The 21290-nt window shown below is 44.9% G+C and overlaps 1 protein-coding gene across 3 annotated transcripts in view; it reads left to right on the forward strand.

The window, feature by feature from the left end:
- Positions 1–12113: 12113 nt before the first annotated feature.
- LPAR1 (lysophosphatidic acid receptor 1) overlaps positions 12114–21290 on the forward strand; it is a 68042-nt gene continuing 58865 nt past the window's right edge. For all 3 annotated transcript variants that reach the window (XR_003492845.3, XM_027446213.3, XM_027446217.3), the window contains exon 1: positions 12114–12253. The gene's annotated coding sequence lies outside the window, so the exon portion shown is untranslated. The remainder of the gene's footprint in view (positions 12254–21290) is intronic.

Here is a 21290-nt window from a genome sequence, read left to right on the forward strand (position 1 = left end):
CTGATGCTTTTCAATGGAGCATTTGAAAGGAGATGTCCCCCTCCTCCGCTTCTCCTCCCCCACCTTTTCTCCACCACTCCTAACTGGCAGGAGTTTCTGAGGATGATAATGTTTTAAAAGATATATGTCTTAAATGATGATCTTTAAATGATATATCACGAAATCCATGCATGGGAAGAAGAGGAGCAAATTTATTGTTCTTGGTGGTCCCTGGGAGGCAGAGTGGAAACCAACAAATTAGAATGGGAAGGGAGAAGGGGAGAAATATTCTCGTCATGCCAAGGATATTGAAACGAGCTCTTCCTGCTCTGTACAGGGAGTCCCCTTACTCTGAGAGAAAACTTGCTGTTTCTTGTACCCAGAGAATCTCCTGTAATTCCAGTAATGTAAGGCCAATAAATCTTTGGTGTAACAAAGCCCATTCTCCTGACTCACTATGAAGCAAAACAGGGAAGTCCTGCTGCCTCTTATTCTTAAATTTCATCCAGGGGAACACAGGTATTTGTTCTGCAGAATGAGCAGCATAAGGAGCGCTGCAATTCGAGGAGCAGCGCTGCTCTCAGCCCCTGCTTGACTGACTGACCAAAAGAGCATCTGGAAGCCACCCGCCCCGAGCCACAATGAGTGCATTGCTCCAGCCTTCCTGGGAATGTGCTGAAATAGGGGGGTATGTTGCTAGTTTGAAGATGAGGGATTTTGCTGTATCGCACTCCTTTCAAGTGCTAATGGGAGTCACATGCTGAACTACCTCAGCATGCAGACAGTGGTGCAGACCAGTTCATGCAAAGCCGCTTAACTCATGTTAGCCCTCCCCTGACACTGAGAACTTGATTTTGACCTCAATCATTAACTCGTCATTGCCTACAAGACTTGTGTATTTTGAGGCAGTAACTGATTTCTGGAGTTCACAGAAGATAGGCATGTTACTGTGCGAATGACTTTACAGAGGTTTTCTTGTTAGGCATTAGGTCTCCACAAAACATAATCCTTCACTTATTGCAGTAAATAAAAGTTTGGATGAATCACACTGAGGATGAGAACAGGTCATAGCTCAAAAGGCAAGAAAAAACAATAGGGTCCAAAAGAGTTTGGCTGAGAATATGTCCTTTAATGAAACAAATTCAAAAAATATCCTAGCAATGTTCATGAAGGTGCTGTAAATCATGGTATTCAAAAAGCTTCCTTAGCAAGTTTTACAGATTGTTATTAAAAATGGAAAGACTATACATGATAACAGTCTTTTTATAAAGAGAATTCTTAAGCATTTTGCCTCAGGATTTTCACCCCTAGCTGCTTAGTGCTCCAGTCAGATTGTCAGCATGCCCATTTACCTTCTGGGGAACATGCACAATGAACCTTTTGGAAGCTGTCATCATCTACACTTGCAATCAGTTTCCTCTACCTGAAGGAGAAAGAGTCACCCCTCCTTTACGTTGCCCTACTCTCTGAAATCAGCGGGTCATGGGGTCTCAAACATGCAAGTCCTGGGAGCAGACACTCATTCAACCCACCAAATGGGGAAGCAATATTGGTATGGTTAAAAACTAACTAACTAACTTACTAACTAACTAACTTCACCTATTCACTGCATATGGGACCAGGTACCCCCCTGGTCAGGGTTGTGAGAACTGTCATTATTGCCTGTATTCACCCTCAGCTGGGAAGGACACAGGGTGAAGGATGCATTTCACTTGGGTCATCCAGCTGTCCATAAACCATAAGAGTGCCTTCAGGAAGAAAATCTGGCTTCTGGCATACACATAGAGGAAGTCCTTCTTTATTGTCCTTGCAATCTGCTATTTTCCTAAGGATTTCAAACACGGATTTTTGCTGTGTATCAGAAAGTAAGACACATTGCTAGGACAACAGATCTGTGACCACAAAGCTGAAATAGTACACAGAAGTTATTGACTAAAGAGGAGGTGGATTTCTGATCCTTTTGAGGTCATGAATCTTGCCCTGTAGATGCCTGCTGAATGGAAAGAGGCACTGTGACACGTCTGTTTCCAGTGATTCAAGCATTACACCACCTGAGTCAGGATTCCTTTTTATTACCGAGTTTGTGTAAAACCCCTAGCTTCAGATGTTCTTCCTGACTAGAAAGAACTTGGTGGCTTTCAGCAGCAAGCAGTCAAAATGGGACATATTTTTAAAACTTCTTCTGAAAGCAGCTCAGGAATGGGGCCACAGCACATGTCATCCAGAGGTAAGGCTCTCAGTATGTAATGATATAATGTTGAGCAGCCTAGCACCTCAGTTTACTTCATCCTACTCAACCTTAACAATTCAAAACTTTAACAATAATTTTTGCTTAGAAGAGGAAAAAAAAAAAAAAAAAGGTTTGATGTATCTGTGTGGGCTGAGATGCTAAAGACCAAACTTCAGGTCAAGCATTTTAATAATCTTTTATTTATAATTCTACTTTTCTATGGGGTAAATGCTTTTGTAGTTCTCTTAAACCTTCACAAGGCTTACAGAGCTACCCTCAATGAGAAGAAAATATCTTAGTTTTTAGCTTTCATGCACAGCTGGAGAGATGGAGACTAATTTTTGCCTCAGGGTCTTCTATGAACAGGTTTCCAGGACAGTTTGAATAGATCAGTCTCAGGCAGTAGGTTTACGATTTTGCTGTTGCTTCTTATGGTGGCATCCATTTAATGACATATTTGAACAGTGTATGTTCTTCTTCATTACCTTATACCATCAAACAATCCAAAATTTCACATTTTTAAAATTACCGTTATTCAACCGATTTAAGCCCAAACACACAACTGCAGATCTATTTCCTAATTCTGATTGGGGGAAAAAATAATAATAAAGTGCCTATTTTAATCACTCATTGTTGAATTTCCAGTTGTTAATTAGGTCCCCAAACTAGTGGGTGCCTTTCTCTGTTCTGCTGTGTTGAACAGTAGGAGTAGGCAAAACCATACAGCACAGCCTGTTTCTAATTACACTCTCATATTTCCTCTTAATGAACAAAAAATCTCCACTCTGTGCATTGCCTGTTAACCCCTGCAAAGGTCAGTGCCTTGCTCCTGTAATGCAGCACACGTTTCCCCCTTCTATTTATCACAGTTATTGCTTTCTGGAAGTGAGGATGTTTCTTGCCCAGGCTTGTGCAGAATTAGGCTGGCCCTTTTCATTCACTGTATATATCTGAAAACTCACTTAGTCTGCCCTCCAGTACAATACCCGTCACAGATGTTCCCTTGCCTACTCATCCTTTGTGTACACAATTGGTGACTGATAAAGCATGTTTGTCAAAAAAAATAATTATAATAATAATAAAATCTCCATACCCTTGGCTTGAAGATCTTATACTATGGTACAGCAAGGCCTTGGATTCAGATATTTCTGGTCCTGTCCAACCTGACATCCATTACTTCCATCAGCAAAACTGTAGGAACTGTAGGGCTCCTCTCCAGTCCCCCTTGGAGCTCTGTGTTGTCCTGTGTCTCCTTCCTGCCTCTGCTGGGGCAACTGTCCGCTCTGCTTTGCCTGGCAACTGAAAACCTGCCTGCTCCTGAAACCAAACCTAAAAATCAAAAAGTGATGTGGCCTCACACCCGTTTCATGGCACAACTTGAAAGCCTGAACTGGAGCTATTTCTGGTTTCTCTTGGGGTTGAGGAGGTCACAGGCTGACAAGGTCTCCAATGAATTACCATAGAAATTACCAAAACTTCCTCTGTGCTTTGGACACCTTCTTCCTACTAACATAAATGAGAACTGGACATCCAGATGTCCTCTAAAACCACAGTCCAAGCCAGCAAACTTCTGGCAGCTGCTCAGTAAAGCAAAAGTGGCATCAGGGCAGGTGGGATCATCTCTTAAAAATATAGGGCCAGACTTTTATCAGGCTTAAAACGTCTTTAGTCGATGAAGTCAAGGGGTCTGTTCCCCTAACCTACTGGCATTAAACATGTACTTTATACTTGCTTTTCATCATTGCCCTTACTCTGCCTGCCCTACAAAGGCGACACAAAGGAATGACAGGAACATTTGCAAACAAACACTGCAAATATTATGTGTGGGTTTGTAAACACAAGCAGTGATTCAGCCCTAAATGACCAGATTGCAGCAGGCACTCAGGCCTTCAATTATTAACTAAAAAGGTTGGTCTGGCCCAAAGTCTTCCCTCTGCGATGGGTGAGGCAGAGAGGGGGCATTTCACCGAGTGTGCAGGGTCGGGCTGGTGGGAAGGCAGAGTGGTGGCCCTCATCTCCCACCATCAGCAGGCAGAGCAGATGTAAGGGTGCAGTGTGTGTTTCTGGGTTATGTGGGCTTTGCTCCCAGGGTGGTGGAAAGAGACTTGAGATGTCCCCACCACAGTGGTTCTCCTCACTCTCCCTTAGGAGGGAGCTGGATCCAAACCCACATGTCCTTTCCACCTGAGGTGCCCCAGAGTGTCCTACCCCGCTGTTCCAGAAAGACCTCCATGTGTGCACCCTCTGCTTTTGTGCCACATCTCAGACACCCCATAGTATCCAGGTAGAATGAGATGGTGGGGTGAATCCCATTTTACAGCTTGGTTTTGAGGCTGGATGTCAGCTGTACTGCAGCCCCTGCCTTCAGCATCCCTGAGAAGCAACTCTGAAGTGTAGGAAAAGCAAACCACATGGAGGGCTGCTGGCTCTGCTGTCACTGCTGTCACCTGGTGTCACTGCCTCTCCCATCCCAGCCTGCTTTTTACTACTGTGCTCACGCACCAAGGGGGGAGCTGAGGAGAGCAAACACCAAAAGATCCCTCAGCCACCTTCTTTCTCACTGTGATACTGCCCCAAAAAGCTGCATCAGAACTAGCTCCTGAAAGCCTCAGTGGGAACTAGGTAAAAAGGGGGGCACAGGGGGCTCTTGGGAACAGAAAAAAAAAGCAGATACTGGGTCTTCTGAGCTGTCTGCATCCACACTGTTCTACATAAAAAGACATATTTCCCTCTTTTTTCCCATATATATATATATATTTTTTTTCATTTCATTTTACTATATTTTTAGCTTGCTTGATAACTACAACCTTCAAAGTGCTGACATGGGAGTAAAAGAAAAAGAAATGAGACAGCTGGATTTACTGGTGGCAGTAGGAATTGCAGCATCTCCAGTGTCCCAAAGGCTCCTGTCCATAAGGTCTGTTCAGACATGGGGCCCACAGGTGAGCTGCAAAGGACAGAGAAAATGCTTCAGACCTAACTACAGGAGGCCTGTCTGTGAGAGCAGGTGGCCTCAGAGCCGTGATGAGCTGCATCTAGATAGAGTTGAGTGTTGGAGCTGCAAGTGAGTTTACAGTGGAGGTTTAAGCCAGAAAAAAAGGAATGTGCCTGTAGTAACACACCCAAGTAGTGAGCTCCTAGACTGGTCATTAATTAAATCCTGGAGACTGGGTAAATTACTGTAATAGGAATGTTATTTAATGAAGGGGGTGTGTGCTCTAGGGGAAGAGTGTGTCTCCCAGAACCTGACATCATTCCCGCATTTTCATGTATCTGGAAGGAATTTCTCCCTATGCACACACCCATGATTTATTTTTTTTTGTCCTCTATATTCATCACCAGGTAACCCCGTTGACTGTAACAGAGAGTCACCTGGAATGAATTTGCCCATGCCTTGGAAGAATATATTGTGCGTGGGTCCTGCATACATTATTTAAATGGCATTACTAAGAAAACAGAATGAAATGTGTTCATCAGCCTGACTGCCAGAGGTGTTGCACACCTGCAGGTCCCATTTAAGCTCAGTGGAAAGTGGAGGCTGAGGCATCTCCTCTTTTGCGTTCTGAGGACTGAATAATTTATCGGGAGGTTATTGAAGGTTTTTAATGGTGCAGTCAAGTCATTATAAGCAAAAAGCTACAAAATCAAATTCAGAACAATGAAAGCATCAGTTCATTAATGGAACAGTTCCAGCCATCTGGCATTCATATGTTCTGTGCTGGGGCTGCTATTGCGCAGACATAAATGACCCAATCTTACCTTCAAGCAAGAACTTTCATTAACTGAATATATCCAAATTCTTTACAGTTCAGCTAATATTACAGATTCTGTCCTTGTCCTGTGGTCCTGTGTTTTTGTTTGTTTGTTTGCTGTGTTTTGTTTTGTGTGTTTTTTTTTGTTTGTTTGTTTGTTTTTTTATGGGGGGGTGGTGGGGGGAGGAGGGAAGGGGAAGTGATCTTATTTATTCATTCATTTATTTTGTTCAGCTACTGCTTCAATCCTAAGCCACATCTCCTTTGGGAATGTGTGTTCCCATTCTCCCTGTCGGCACAGCATCTTTTGGAAAACTTTTAGTGGTTCTTGGTGCCAAAGCTCTGGAAGAAGAGAAGAGGCAAACTGTATTTCAAGTGAAAATAATAGCACTGATTATAAATACTGTTGCTCCAAATGAAAGCGATTCTAATGTAGGACTGATTTTCTCATTTGTCATTATTTAACTTTTTCAAATGAAACCTTCAGCAGCTCTTCAGAGATCTGACATTTAAGCAGATCAAACTGATGCACAAGGTTATATACAGTACAGAGACATCCATCAGACTATTCCAAGCATTTTTTATTAACCCACTGTTTTATTAGGAGTACAGTGTTCAGCTTACTAGCAGCAAAATATCATTCAGTTCCTGGTGAAAGGGCACAAGGGGATAAATCATGCATTCTGGATGCTGCCTGTGTTAGCTAAGGATGTCCATGAGGAAAAACTCCCTATCATCTGCATCTCACAGCTGCAGACAAAGGAGCGGCCGCAGTAGGGGTATCAAAGCAGTGCAACCCTCCGGATCCTGTTGCACTTGCTAAAGTTAAAGTTCTTGGTTGTCTCCTTACATCCTCACAAAAAAAGACAATTTCAGTCCTTCCATGGCAGTCCTGGGCCCTGTGCTTGACCAAGAGACAAATTGAGAGCAACAGTCACCTTACAGCTGCCCTAAAACCCAACATACCTAGTAAAATTAACAAAATGTTAATAGGGTTTCGGTGTCCTGGCAGCTACATGGGCTATTTGGCATCTTGTATAAATGCACATCCTCCCCAAAACAGGGGCAGTGACAACAGGCTGGTTACACCTGCAGCCAAGAAGGGCAGATGCCACATTGGGCTCTTCAGCAGTGGCAGCCACCTTGGCCCCAACAAAGCCAGCATCCCACACTCCACACAGCCACTGGATCTTGTGCACTCCACTACTTGATGCCATGTGGCTCAAAAGATTAGTAGCTGCAATGCTAAGGATTATGGTCCTATGCAAGTTACCATCGGATTATTCGGTAACATGTTGAGCTTCTTTACATATCTGACAATAACTTTCTCAAAACGTCTTACAAACCCCAGTGCAATCATCTGTATTGGGTTTATTTGGAAGGTGTTGATAGCATGGAGCTGCAGGGGTGGCCTCTGTGAGCAGTGCCCAGCAGCTGCCCCATGTCAGAGCAGAGCCAGCTCCAGCTGCTTCAAATGGGACCTGCTGCTGGCCAGAGCCGAGCCATGAGCAACACTGTGTGAGCCTCTGGGAGAGCAGAGTTAAGGGAGAGGAAGAAGTGTTGGGCAACAGCAGCTGGGAGAGAGATTTGAGAGCCAGCCCTGCAGCCCCCACGGGCAGTGCAGCAGGAGGGCAGGAGGTGCTGCAGGCAGGGAGCAGCAGTTCCCCTGCGGGCTGTGCAGGGAGAGGCCCCTGGTGGAGCAGGCTGTCCCCCTGCAGCCCATGGGTCCCACATGAAGCAGATCTCCATGCTGCAGCCCCCGCATGGGTGGAGGAGCCCCCGGTGGAGCAGGTGGATGTGGCCTGAAGGAGGCTGTGGCCCATGGAGAGCCCCCGCAGGAGCAGGCCCCAGGTTGGAGCTGCAGCCTGTGGAGAGGAGCCCACGCAGGAGCAGGGGGTCTGGGGGGAGCTGCCAGGCAGAGAAGGACCTGGGAGTGGACAGTCGGCTGAATATGAGCCAGCAGTGTGCTCAGGTGGCCAAAAAGGCCAACAGCATCCTGGCTTGCATAAGAAACAGTGTGACCAGCAGGGCTAGGGGGGTGATCGTCCCCCTGTACTCAGCTCTGGTGAGGCTGCACCTCGAGTACTGTGTTCAGTTTTGGGCCCCTCACTACAAGAAGGACATGGAGGTGCTTGAGCGGGTCCAGAGAAGGGCGATGAAGCTGGTGAGGGGCCTGGAGAACAAGTCCTACGAGGAGTGGCTGAGGGAGCTGGGCTTGTTCAGCCTGGAGAAGAGGAGGCTCAGGGGTGACCTTATCGCTCTCTACAGGTACCTCAAAGGAGGCTGTAGCGAGGTGGGGGTTGGCCTGTTCTCCCACGTGCCTGGTGACAGGACGAGGGGGAATGGGCTTAAGTTGTGCCAGGGGAGTTTTAGGCTGGATGTTAGGAAGAACTTCTTTATCGAAAGGGTTGTTAGATATTGGAACAGGCTGCCCAGGGAAGTGGTGGAGTCACCATCCCTGGAAGTCTTTAAAAGACGTTTAGATGTAGAGCTTAGGGATATGGTTTAGTGGGGACTGTTAGTGTTAGGTCAGAGGTTAGACTCCATGATCTTGAGGTCTCTTCCAACCTAGAAATTCTGTGATTCTGTGATTCTGTGCTGCCCATGGGGGACCCGTGCTGGAGCTGTTTGCTCCTGGGGGATGGATGGACCCCGTGGGACAGAGCCGTGTGGGAGCAGTGCTTGAAGAGCTGCTGCCTATGGGCAGATGCTGCTTTGCTGTCTGGCACGAGGCTGCTCCAAACATCCTGACATGGCCCAGATCTTGTCATGGAGATGGTACGGCACAACCATCCGGGATGGGCATGGGCTGAAAGTCTTTTCCCAAAGGAAAGGCTGGGCTTCCAAGCATGGTAGAGTCATATTAGCTTTCCAGTAACCAGCTATGGTGCAGGAGAACCAGGACGAGCTCTAGGTTGAGCAGCATGAGCCAGTGAGAGAGAGCATTTGCGTGGAAAAAGCGGCTCTTTGACTTGAGAGCTCTCCAGGTTTCAGAGTCCATGGCTCATAGGATGCTGCATGCAACATCTCTAAGTACATAGCAGGAGGCTGGATGAGATTGAACCGGCGCAGAACTACAATGACACAAACATGCTGTGGCTTTGGGGATAGTGCTGTTTGTTTTCTGCATGACTTTTAATCCATCTGAAGGTGCTCAGGAGAACAGTACACCTTCCAGCCATGGGATAATGTTATTTGTTCAAACTCCTCTGCACCCTGCTCCAAACAGATATGTTTGAACAATGTGAGCACTGGGGTTCTGGTATTACAAATATAAAAAATAAGTAAAACTTCAAACTCTAGAGAGCACTTTCTTCTGCCTGCATTGCTGTCGCTGCTCTTCATAACATAACACATGCTTCAGCAATGCACTATGGACCTCAGTATTTTTGGAAACTGGAACATTTTTAAAGGCTGCTTACTTATAAGACCATTTCATCTGATCAATAGAAAGTCTATGTTGAAAATATTTTTCAAGTTCTCCAGTCATTCCTACCTCAGAGACAGCGATGTTTACCATTTTTTTATTCACTAAGATACTAATTGCCTTCTCATCTAATACTTCCTTCAAAACACCCACTGCGCTAAAAGATACAACACATTCCCAATCTGAAATGAAATATCTGTCATTAAAAGAACTCCACAGTACACTGCACAGAGAAGTGCCAGAGTGAAGAGACATCTTAACTGTAAATTCCCTGAATTTTTATTTTTTAATTAAAAACACCAGAGGTACTTTCCAGGCCCAGACTGAAGAGGAATGAGATGTCTAACTTTTCTGGAACTGCATGAGTAATCTTGCAGACACTCAGCTCAAACTGTATGAACATTGAGAATTAAATGTAAATATATCAATGTGTGTACATGCTAAGCATATTTATGATTTGAATCGATTCACAAAACCAAGCACATGGAACTTATGTGGTTTGTTCTGGAAACAGACGCTTTTTCCAGACTGAAGGATGTGAAAACTACTTCCCTATCTAATGTGATTCAGTACATCTGTATGTGATTACAGAAACACGTTACAGACTGCAGAGCAGCATAGCCAAGTCTCATAGAAGTTACATTCATTAAACTCTGCTGGACCATGTGATCTTCCCTGGACCTTCAATATTTGCCTGTTTCTAAGCTTGCTGAAGTTCCCCTATATTTTCTAGTCAGAGAAAGAATGGAGGACTGAGATTTAATTAATCATGTTAGCCCTTCAAAAATAACAAGTCAATGTTTCAGGGATGTCTGAAGCTACTAACAGAAATCAAAGGAACTGGAGAGCTATTGCTGCTTAAAGTATATAATTTCACCACTTCTATGGATTAAAAAATGATTATTTTTTTTTAAGTGTATGTCATCATTTTGCCATCACATAATTCCATCTCATGCATAGAGCGGCATTTTCCTACAAGCACAGCTAAGACTGCTGTTTTCCTTCAGGCATCAGTAACTCGAGTCACTGCCGAGAAGGTCTTGACTACCAAAGCCATACTGTAACCATCCTAGGTGAGACACTGTTTTTATGGAGTTAAGTGCTGGCAATTCCTGATTCACAGATGCAGTAGCTCTTCCTACAAAATGCCTTCCTACCTGCACCATCCCAGCGAAACTGCATGCTCAGGGTGGTAGGTCTCACCACTGACATGAGAGCCCTGTCAGGTTATTCCTCGCTTGAAGCTTTAATAATTTGTGTTAATCTTGGTTGTTGTAGGGGCATCTGGGCAACTGAATGAGCACCGGACAGGAACTGTGGACATGTGCAGGCAATTCCTGTCCCAAAAAGCCAAGGAAAATCCTTTTTCCAATGAAGCTACTTATGGAAAGCATATTGCTACAGAACTGGAGGAATCACTTTTACTCTCTGAAGATCCGCTTTTCAAACAGTAGGTCATGCAGATGACTCCAACTCTGCCCTAAGGGCAGGACACCTGTCTGATTTAACTATACTGTTTTAAGTGTTACGGCAAGCACTGGATGCAGCCTGTGCATAGACAGGAAGCTAACCAAAACTGTCCTGGTTCTTAGTGTATGGGTGCTAAACCAGGTATTATGGCTTGTGACAGAACATCCATCATGGCCTCATCTGCAATCACTCGATAACTTGCTTTGTGCACAGAAGAAACCAAATATTTTGCCAAGTCAATGGCTTGCTGAATACTTTACAAGTCCTTTGAGCATGTTGAATACCAATCTCTGTGCTAAAGCACAGTGCTGAGCACAGAATAAATTCCAGGATTTTGTAGGGCATAAACATCTGTCTTTGTGAAATACACACACATACACAGACATACCCATTGTTGATGCACAAAAATGTATTCAACTCTTTCCTAAAGGGAAAGAGCTCCCATCCAGCCATGACAACAAGAAATCTGGTCGTGCTGACACCCAATACCTGTCAGTAACTGCTGAGGCCAGTGTCATCACTGTGTTGATGGTGCACAAGCAAAGATCTGCCTTCAGGATAGCTACCTCTGCTGGTTTCTGGTTCCTTGAGAAACAGAAGAAAAGAGTGCTTTAAATGGGCTGGGTCTTTTCTTTCATTATAGGCTTTTGTACTGCTGCAGGCACTGCCGCCGTGTTTAGCTGTAAGTAATCTCTCCAAAAATCTCTCTACAAGCATGTAGAAACACCTAGCCATGTCAGCCACTAGGCACTGAAATTTTGCACCAGATGCGTGCACATGCAGAAGCGGCCTCTAGATGCTACTGCAATCCAACTAAATCGGATGTCACCGGACAACAAAACTCGCGGCGAAAAAAAAAAAAAAAAAAAAAAAAAGGTCATTTGAACCTGTTTTTCTATAATGAAATAACTCCTCTAAGCCTGGACAAAGCACCCGCTGTGCAACCCTGCCCCCTCCCAGCTGCTGGCGTTTGGTGAATCTACGGACCGATCCCTGCAAACTCCTGCCGCCGACACCTCCCGGAGGTCCGGGCGCTTTCGCAGAGGCAGCAACTCTGTCGCTCCAGCTGCGTACCGCTTCAAAGTTGCTTTTTCCCCGAAAAAAAAAAAAAAAAAAAAAAAAAAAAAGATTGCAGTCGGTCCTCTCCTCCCCCGGCACCGTGCGGGGACCGGCGGGGGGCTGCGGGGGCGCACCTGGCCCCCGCCCGGCGAGGCGGGCGGAGCGGGGGAGGAGGGAGCCCGTCCCGTCCCTCCCCGTCCCTCCTCCTCCTCCTCTCCTCCTCCTCCTCCTCCTCGCCTCCTCCTCCTCCTCCTCCTCCCTCCCTGCGCGCCGGCGGCGGCGGCGGAGCCGCGCTCCCTCCATCCGCGCCCGCGGAGCCCCGCGCAGCCCCCGCAGGTAAGCGCCCTCCGGACCCTGGAGGGGTGCCCGGCTCGCCTCTCCCCCGGGGTCTCCGAGCCCGCTGTTGCCCCTTTCCCCTGCCGGGTTCCCGGTTTCTGAAAGTGGTTTTGAAGTCCCGTGGGTGTGCGGTGATGCCCGGTGCGGTGCGAGGAGGAGGAGGAGGAGGAGGTGCGCCGGTAGGGAGTGGGCTTCAAGGGCTGTCCGTACTGGGTCGGACCGCTGCTTCTGCTGGGCTAACGCCTGCGAGGTTGGCCTGGAGTAAGGAATGGACACTTGTTTGATCAAGGGTCGCTAACAGTGCTGCTATTGTTCGATGACTTAGAGCCTGTCTACATTTTCAATTTATTTTCTTTTATTTATTTATTTATTTTCCGTGAAGCCTCTTTGGATTTAGTTATACCAAGTTGAGGCAGTGGAAAGAGTCCCAGCGTAAAAAAAAATAAAAAAAATGGTTGCCACCTTTCTCTCCTGACTTCTTCACTTCGGACGATGAGCCCGCTGAAGTCAGGCAGAAGCGGCACTCCTGTGTCCGTGGTGCTGGCAAAGGTGCGGGATGGGCAGGAGATGAATGACAAGCACAAGGGTAGGGAGTAGAGGAGAAAGGCTGGGAGGGTGGAGAGCGGGAGGGAAGCTTTAGGACAAAAGCCGTTAGCAAACTAAAGTGAGAAGAGGGAGGTGGAACCAGAGGGACCAGCTTTGTTCCTCTCGCTCTTTTCTGCATGTTCTTTTCAGATAGCTCCGCAGTGGGAAAACCTGAAAAACCTTCTTCCTGTGAAAGTGCATGAAAAGTTTTCTGTACAGCTCTTTAGCAGAAAAAAAATGTTCGAATATGTAAACATTTTTTGTCTCGTGAAGCTCTCGTTGAAACAAGCTCATACCTCTCTGATTTCTCTTGCAGCTGAGTTGTCCATGAATAAATTAGAAGCTGCTCTAATCCTCACTTTCTTCTTTTGTTTGTTTGTTTGTTTTGGAAGATCCGAGGCAAACTAGCTTGCAAGAGCCTCTATAGGCATCCTGTGCTCCCAAAGGCTCAGGGAAGTGGGGTGGCTGCAGCCGCTGGCTCTAACAAACTTTTGCTCCTGTATCTTTTCAAAGAAAGGCTCTTGCATGCTAGGTCCAGTTTGGTGCGCCGTACCATTTGGTCTGAAATGAGTCACCCTCAGGTCTGAGACTCATGTTTCAATTTGGCAGCCAGGACTGCGTGCCATGCAGCCTCGTTACTCCTGTGTTAGGATGGGTATAGTGTAGTATTAAAACAATATGTTCTGGCAATTCCAGCCATGGGCTGAAGCAGCACTCTGTCTGCATAGGCGTAACTGAACTTCTCTCCTGCAGCTTGCCAATACTGGCTCTAGGCATGTTGTGCATTTCTCCTTAAATGATACACGCTGAGACTTAGAAAGAAATTTTCGATATACCTCTCCTTTGTTGTTGCCTTTATTAATTATTAACTACTAAAAATCAGGTGTTGCCCTTCTCCAGAATAGTTTGACATTGTCCCATCCTATGCAATTGTACATACATTGTGGTTGTTCAGTCTGCAAATTTGTTTCAGCTGCAAATAACTGACGAAATGTTATTTAGGAATACTGGGAAGCTGTTCTGTGCTCGGCGTGGTGCTGCTCTTATCACTCCCTATTGCAGGTTGCACTGGTTAGACCCTTGGCTGCCGCAGTAAACCTTGTTCTGGGAAGTTATCTGTAATTGTGCTGGATGGAGTGGGAAAAATACTGACTGGTGTCTGCTTTCTTTCCCTCTCTTCAAAACAAATATTGAGGACGGAATGATTAAACAGCTTTTGAGACAAAACACGTGTGCAGTGCACAACTAGACTGTGTACCCAGCTTTAATATGTGAACCTAGCGTGTGAGTAACAGGCCATCCTGTCGCTGTGAGCAAGGACACTTAAGGCCACATGGCTTTCAACAGTAGCTCTGGAAGAATGTGTTGTTAACTAAAACACAATTTCTTCCCTACAAAGAAATGGGATAAAGTAAAAAACAGTCTTTAAGTTGGTCCCCTGGTAAGAGTCACAGTGAAACTATGTGGGGAGCCCAGGGGTGTTGAAGGAAGCATTTTGCCCTGTAGCTGAAGCTTAGGTAGAAGTTATATAGGGTTAGCTTTTACATCTCTATGACAAGCCATTAATAACGCTTGAATGAATAATTAATTGTTTCTCTGTAGCCTCTCCATTCTGACCTTGCCTTGTCCAGCATTCAAGGGTTTAAACTGAATGGCGAGAATTCCTGCCAAGTATCTTTTGTCACGGGGGGACCACCACCATCCTACCTTTGGGTATACAGCAGCTTTGATTGTTGGCTCCTAGAGGTAAGCAGCCTCTATTGGGTATCTGAAGAGCTGGCTTTGAGCATCTCTAGGTGGTGACCTGCCAGCACTCACTGAACACTAGCACAGTGTCATTGCTGTGTGGATGGCTGCTTTATTGTATGGCCGCAGGTGAAAGCAGTCCCTGCCAAAATCCTGAGGTAGTTCTGTTGCTGGATGAGGAACTCTTTGTAATTGCGTTTCATAGTATTGGTGATGGTCCAAGGACACCCAGAACTGGGGAGTGGGAACAGCGGGTACTGTCAGACTGTTGTCCTTATCATTTCCAAAACCAATTTGGAATTTGATATATTCATGGGAATTCTCCCTCCTCGCCAGGAAAAAAAAAAAAAAAAAAAAAAAAAAAAAAAGGTGTGTGCAATTTAAGGGACACTTACAGTTAGTTTATATCCATCTAGATGAATGACTTCAAGTGCAACTACAAACAGTGCTAGCAAAAAGAAGCTGTTTTACTGGAAGGAGGATAGAACAAACAATATTTGATCCCTGCAGCATCTTTAGTTATTTGTGATTTAGTTATTTGTATGTAGTCTGTTATTTCACTGAGTCTTCCTTCACAGTGGGTTATATTCATTTTTCCTTTTTTTTTTTTTTTTTTTTTTTTTGCCATTTTACTAGTAGGAAAAGAAAAGGAAATGAACAGACTGACTTCTAAAAGTAAACAGAGTGGTTGAAAAAAGACAAAACAAAATTGCAGGAGTTATCAAAAGGCAGCTGTAACAGATGAAAAAAAATATTTGCACCCTCTTTTTTTTTTTTATCTCCTTTCCTTTAAGTTTGCTTCCCCATCAGGTGAGGTACCCATTTGAGTTCTTACAGTTTAATGATAATTTGAGGTGAGAACACTGCCCACTGCTCTCCAGAAAAACTTAATCATGAGTGACTCACGGTGGTGATGGCTTGAAATGGTAGTGATTATACATGCATAATTTTGCTTTTCCAGGTGATACTGCAGAAAGGTGACATGCCTCAGTGTTGTCCCTTTTGGACTGAATTTAAACATTTCTCATTTTATCTGCTTTTTCATAGTAAACTTCATCAATGACCCATTGATGTCAATGATGAATCCGCGTCAAGATTGAACAGCTTTGGATCTGACCCAAGGCTAATGTGTCACTCTGACAGAACTATGAAATTATTCCCAGGGCAGAGGAAAGCTCTGTCCGGGGAAGAAGAGATGCTCTTCTGTTTAGATTTCAGGGGACTTGAATTTTGGTTTTCTTCATTTGTCTTCCAAGCTCAATTGCTCTAAAGCAAGTCTTAGCTACATTCCTGCTCTTTCGCTGCTGTTCTGAAGGAAATTGAACATCTGAAGCAAGTCTGCTGCCTTGTTTTGATTTTCAATAAGCTAGAGGAGAATATTGAGAATGGTCTGTCAATGTATATCAAGACCTCATTGCTCTCACCCAATGCTGTTTTTTGATGTCCTGTCACTCTTCCCAAGCAGATGAGAAGCATACCTGGTTTGCAAAACCTCAGTCATTGCTTGGCTGAAAGGTTGCACTCTAGGATTAAATTGTTTCTTCATTTTTAATATCTGCTGCCTCTGATTCTTGAAATAGTATTTGTTTGTTCAATGTTTAGTGCTGGTAAGGAAAAGAGCCCATTTAGTGCCAGTTCAGGTAGCAAACACATGGACTCATCCCACACGGCCCCACTCCATGATCATTGCATTTCTCCAACAAGCCCTTGAAACAGACCTTTTGAGGTGGTTCAGGCTCTGCAGTTCTGTATGGGGGAACAATAGCCATGCTCGGAGCAGTGCAAAGTCTTCAGCTTTTCCTGACAGGCACAGCCTGGAGTGGTTTGTTAAACACATTTTTCTGAGTCCTGCCTTCATGTCCGACTGGATCAAGCTCCTTCTTGACCCAGATAACGTCGGCAATTACATGAGCTCACATAAACGGGAAAGTGCCGGCGCCTTTACCCCAGGGTAAAGAAGAATTTATTCATAAAATGAACATTGTTCATCACATCATATATGGTGCTTTCGCCACAGGTACCACTTGTGAGAACTGCGCCGCATTTTTGTGCCGACTGGATTATTTTTGTTTAAAGTTACTTTAACTCGGGAGGCGTTGGAACTGCTTATTTTCTTTGGCTTCTGCGTGGCATACCCCAGATAACATTTGGAGGTGCTTTCACCTTCTATTTAAGAATACAAAGGTGCCAAGTATGCAAGTCTAATATTGTCTTTCTGCATTTGCTTCTGTGAATAACAGACAAACCTCTCCAGAATTCATTTTTTTAAAAAATGCTGCTGGAAAAAAGTGCTGATGAGCTGGGTGTCTGCATATGATGAAGTTCACCTCTGTGCAATACACCAGTGTGAGGCCTGCACACCATTTCGCCTTTTCCTCAGGAATTTACATGCTGCAGTGACCCTCTGAGTAGGGTGAATTTCACAGGCACTCTCTAGACAGTGCACTGTTTCTTTGCCAGTTAGAAAATGTATTGCACACTGTACTGCTTGCAGGAGCAAGCAAAAAAGCGTTGGATTGACATCAAAGGCAAAATCTTTCTGTACAAAATGCTGGAGATTTTTAGAGTGGTAAAAGTCTGGCAAAGGAAATGCATACTGTTTTTCATTGTAAGCCCCTCTCCCTCCTTCCTCCCCCTCGTTTTAGGGAGTGTGTGTCAAATACGAAATGGTGCCAGCACATTATTTATGGGAGCAGTTTGCAGAGACTTTTCTTAGAATTTATTTGGCCATTTGGGGATGATTGTTTTCAGCCTGGATGGAAAAATGTATGTATAACTAGGGCAGTATCCTCTTTTTTTTCCCTCTTTTTCTTTGTCATGAAGAAGCTAGCTGCAGCTTTGTTTAAAAAATAAATAAATAAAAAATAGTGAAACTTGTGCCTTCCTTTGAAGGTGAGTGATTATTTAGGGCTGCTGAGCTTAACATGAACTCCAGCAAAAGCTTACAGGTATCTGAGCAGTCAAGGAAGTGCTGTACAGGTCACATCCATTTTTTACATGGTTGGTTACGCTTTGGACTGGCATTTGCAGGAAAGGAGAAGGACTGCTAACCTCTCAGGAGTAATATCTACTTGTAATACCTTACAAGTGTGCTCAGTGTCATTTGTCTGCTGTAATGCGGTATTGGTAAAGGATCCATAGCCAATGGATTTCACTGAATGTTCAGTGGTGAGTAGTGCAATCTGTTTTCAGCCTGGAGGCTGGACCTACAGGATGGTGTCCTGAAGCCTCTGGGCTGCTGCTGGTGGTCGCAGGAGAGAGCCAATGCAGCTGCAGTGAGTGCTTTCATCAACATTACAGCTAGTAGAAGGAAATTGTGTGCACGAGATGCCTGTTTGTGTAGCTACTGTTCCCATGCATACCGTGACAGGTACATTTCTAGCAATTCCCTGGAGAGACTGGGTCTGTAGCTTTACAAGGTATGTACAGTGGTGAGGTGAGCTGCAGTGAAAAGGTGTTGCTTTGATGTGGTAATGAAGCTGTAATGTAGGATGTAGAGGGACAATTTGACTACATTGCCCCAGGTTATGCTTTAGGATTAAACATTTTAGTACATATCTGTAGCTGCCTCATAGCTTTAAACATATAAAACTAATTGTTGAAGCACAAAATCATTCAGAAAATTGCTAGAGGAGTGTACAACAAACCAGAAGAGGTTCAGACTGAAGACAATAAGCAAGTAAGTCCCAAAGGAAAGCATTGCACAGTAAATTCCATACTGACACCTCATAGTAAGTGAATATTGCACTTGGAGGAAGGTATCTTTGCAAATGTGTACACAGCTCTGCTGACAAGTCAGGCTGATGGGTTTTTGGCAAATTACTGGTACAAGACAATATCTTGAAAGTTCTCTGGGTCACATTGAGAATACCCCGGGCATTCCCACCTTGTCAGGAGGAACCAGACTCAGGTACAGGAGCACCTTGTCCTCTGTGCCACAGTGACACCTGGGACCTACTGGGAGTCACATTTAAAGACGCGTGTACCATCAACATCATTTAGATTCAGTCAAGAAGGGAAGTCTTAGCTTTCAGTGAATGATTCTTGGGACATTCAGCTGTTTCTGTTCGTGTGTCGAGTTCAGGATGGTGCTATAATGTGGTTTGAAAAATTCCCCCTCTTGTAGACACGAGGCCAGTACTCCAACACAGTCTGTGCTTCCTGTGCCTTGTCCAGGAAGCTGGATTTGCTTATCATTTAGCTCAGATGTTGCAGTGTGGTAACTAAATGATAGTTGATGTTTGGAGAAGTGTACAGTATTCAAGGAATGCTATTGTAAATGTGATATGTTGTACTTAAAGGACACATCCATAACTGTCTGTGGGGCTCAGTGGTCTCTGTTTTTGCTTGCAGTCCCTCCCAAAATGCTGCAGCACCTGCACTGAGCACAGTATCTGTGATTTGAGAGCTGTCCCTATGTGGCTAGCTACAAGTCAAGTTCATTTTGCTCCTCTTTGGATGGAACTCATAAAAACTGCACCTGAGAACAGAGCGTATCGCCTTACAGCAAGTATGCAAACTGGAGATTGCTTTTCCAAATCAATGTTTGCTGTCCTCAAGTTCCTTATTTACAGCCGTTGCAGCATCCAATTTCACATGCCCCATGCAACTGAGACTACAAGGTGACTGAAACTGCAGGATATTGCTGTGATCAAAGCAATTCAGGTAATTAGTGAATAGGCTTAAAACAAGTCCATAGAAACTTTGCATTTTTGCAAACATCTGATAGGAATAGCACAGCTCGTTGCCTGATTCTCCAAGAAGTGCAGTGTGTTTCTGTTCCTTGCTTAAGCTTCACAAGCAAAAGCATCCTAAGAGGCTCAGCCTAGAGAAAAACATGCAGGGAGAGCTGTGTGAGCTGATGACAACCTGATGACAGGAGGGAATCACGTGATTGTTGAACACACAGAAATGCCTTCAAACTAAGATGCCTCGACAAACATTTTTGCTGTGGCCCTGCATGTTTGTATCCTCAGTGTCTCTTCCATGTGGTTCCTTATGAGCAGAAACTACGTTGCCCAGATTTTTGTGACAAACTTCTGATCGAGAGACTTGGTTAACTTCTATCTATTTATTTTTTTTCTGAGTGCTCCACAAGGACTGCACAAAGGGGCTCTCAGCATGATCATTTTGGGAAAGCAGTTGCTTTTTGACACCACAGCATCTGCACTTCAGCATCGGCAGGCATGTGGGAAGGGAGGGAGAGAAAATACCATCCTCCCTCGGATCCGCCAAGGCAGGCCATGTGTCTCAGTCAGCAGCGGGCCCCGGCATGATGCTGCTGTGCCTCTGGCTCTGCCACAGCTCTGCCAGAAGCAATCCCTGCCCTGTATCCCCCTCTGTCATTTCTGCTTGAGGTTTGATCTGTATTCCCCCTCTGCAACTGTGCAGGAGGGACTCTCACTGGTGTGAGCTGCGTCTCCACTAGAGGGGGGTGCCAGTATAGTTATACCAGGAAACTTTGAGGATTTGGTGAGTTACACTGCCTAATGCTTCCCGACAGGCGTGGTTGGTTGTCTGCTGGGGTGAGTGGAGCATCTTTGGAGGCAGAGCTACTGCGGGACCCAGCAGAGGGTCCCAGCAGTGCGGCATCCACAGGGGCTGGCCGAGCAACAAGCACTGGGTTTCTCCAAAATGGTGTTGATTCAGCTAGAGCGCTGTGTGCATGTTTACAAAAGTTTGGCCAACCTCGAGGATGCTGCTGAGCCCTGGGAGAGATGGATCATCATCAGTGGGCTCGGTCCTTCAGCTTTGCTCTCAGGGATGAGCTGGGTGCCCCTCTGGAATGCCCAAGAAGTCTGGTGGAGGGGTGGACAGCAGCATGCTCCCCTCATGTGGCCGGAATCCCTTTGACTTCTTAGTTTAGGTGTACGACCACAAAAAGAGTTGTAATGGTTCCTCAGTAGTGCTTCTGCTATCTGTCATAACAAGGCTTTGGACTATGTGTGTGTGTGTGTGTGTGCTCAGGTGTTTGTGCCTGTGGTAAAGTAAGGTCCAAGGAGAACATTTGAGGCAAACTATTTAATTCTATTTTTTTGTTTGTTTGTTTGTTTAATTTTTTTCTTTTTTTTTCTTTTTTTAATATAATAGTCAATTGTTCTTCAGTTGCATTTTTTTTTTAATCAAACTTCTTTTTCCCTTTCTTTGCTCTTTAAAACATGTGCAAAGCAGTGCATCTGACAAGAAGTAAGAGAGAGACTGGCTAGCGCTCGGACACAAACTTTTCCCTCATTGTATAGATGTTGAAAGTACTTTTTTTTTTTTTATTTTGTTTTCACATCAATTGCATTCTGCCTTCTGGCTTTTTTTTTTTTTTTTTTTTCCTCCTGAATTCCTGGTATCTCCCAGACACACTGCCTGAAATATGTCGTTCCTGCTGGACGGTACATATGCAGAGGACCTAGTCAGAGAAGCTGAGTAATCATTGAAGTATGGTGTGAATTTACAACAACCTACTTAATTCACGTGACCTCTTGTATGCCCTGAAAGCCCCGTCTGCTAAACACAACTCAGAGTTAATCCAAGCCAAGTCTTAAAGGGAATTAGTCAAGCTGCGTGCTAATCCCCTGTGTTTACCTGCGTATTCAGATATGCAGCAGCCTGAGCGGTATCAAACCTAACCTGATAATTGAGAGGGGAAGGGTTGGAGGGGAACGTGATGAAATTTTGGTGTTTTCTCCATCCTTTTGGGGCATGTTTCAGAACT

The sequence above is a fragment of the Anas platyrhynchos genome, chromosome Z (genome assembly GCF_047663525.1).
Source record: "Anas platyrhynchos isolate ZD024472 breed Pekin duck chromosome Z, IASCAAS_PekinDuck_T2T, whole genome shotgun sequence".
NCBI classification, from domain to species: Eukaryota; Metazoa; Chordata; class Aves; order Anseriformes; family Anatidae; genus Anas; species Anas platyrhynchos.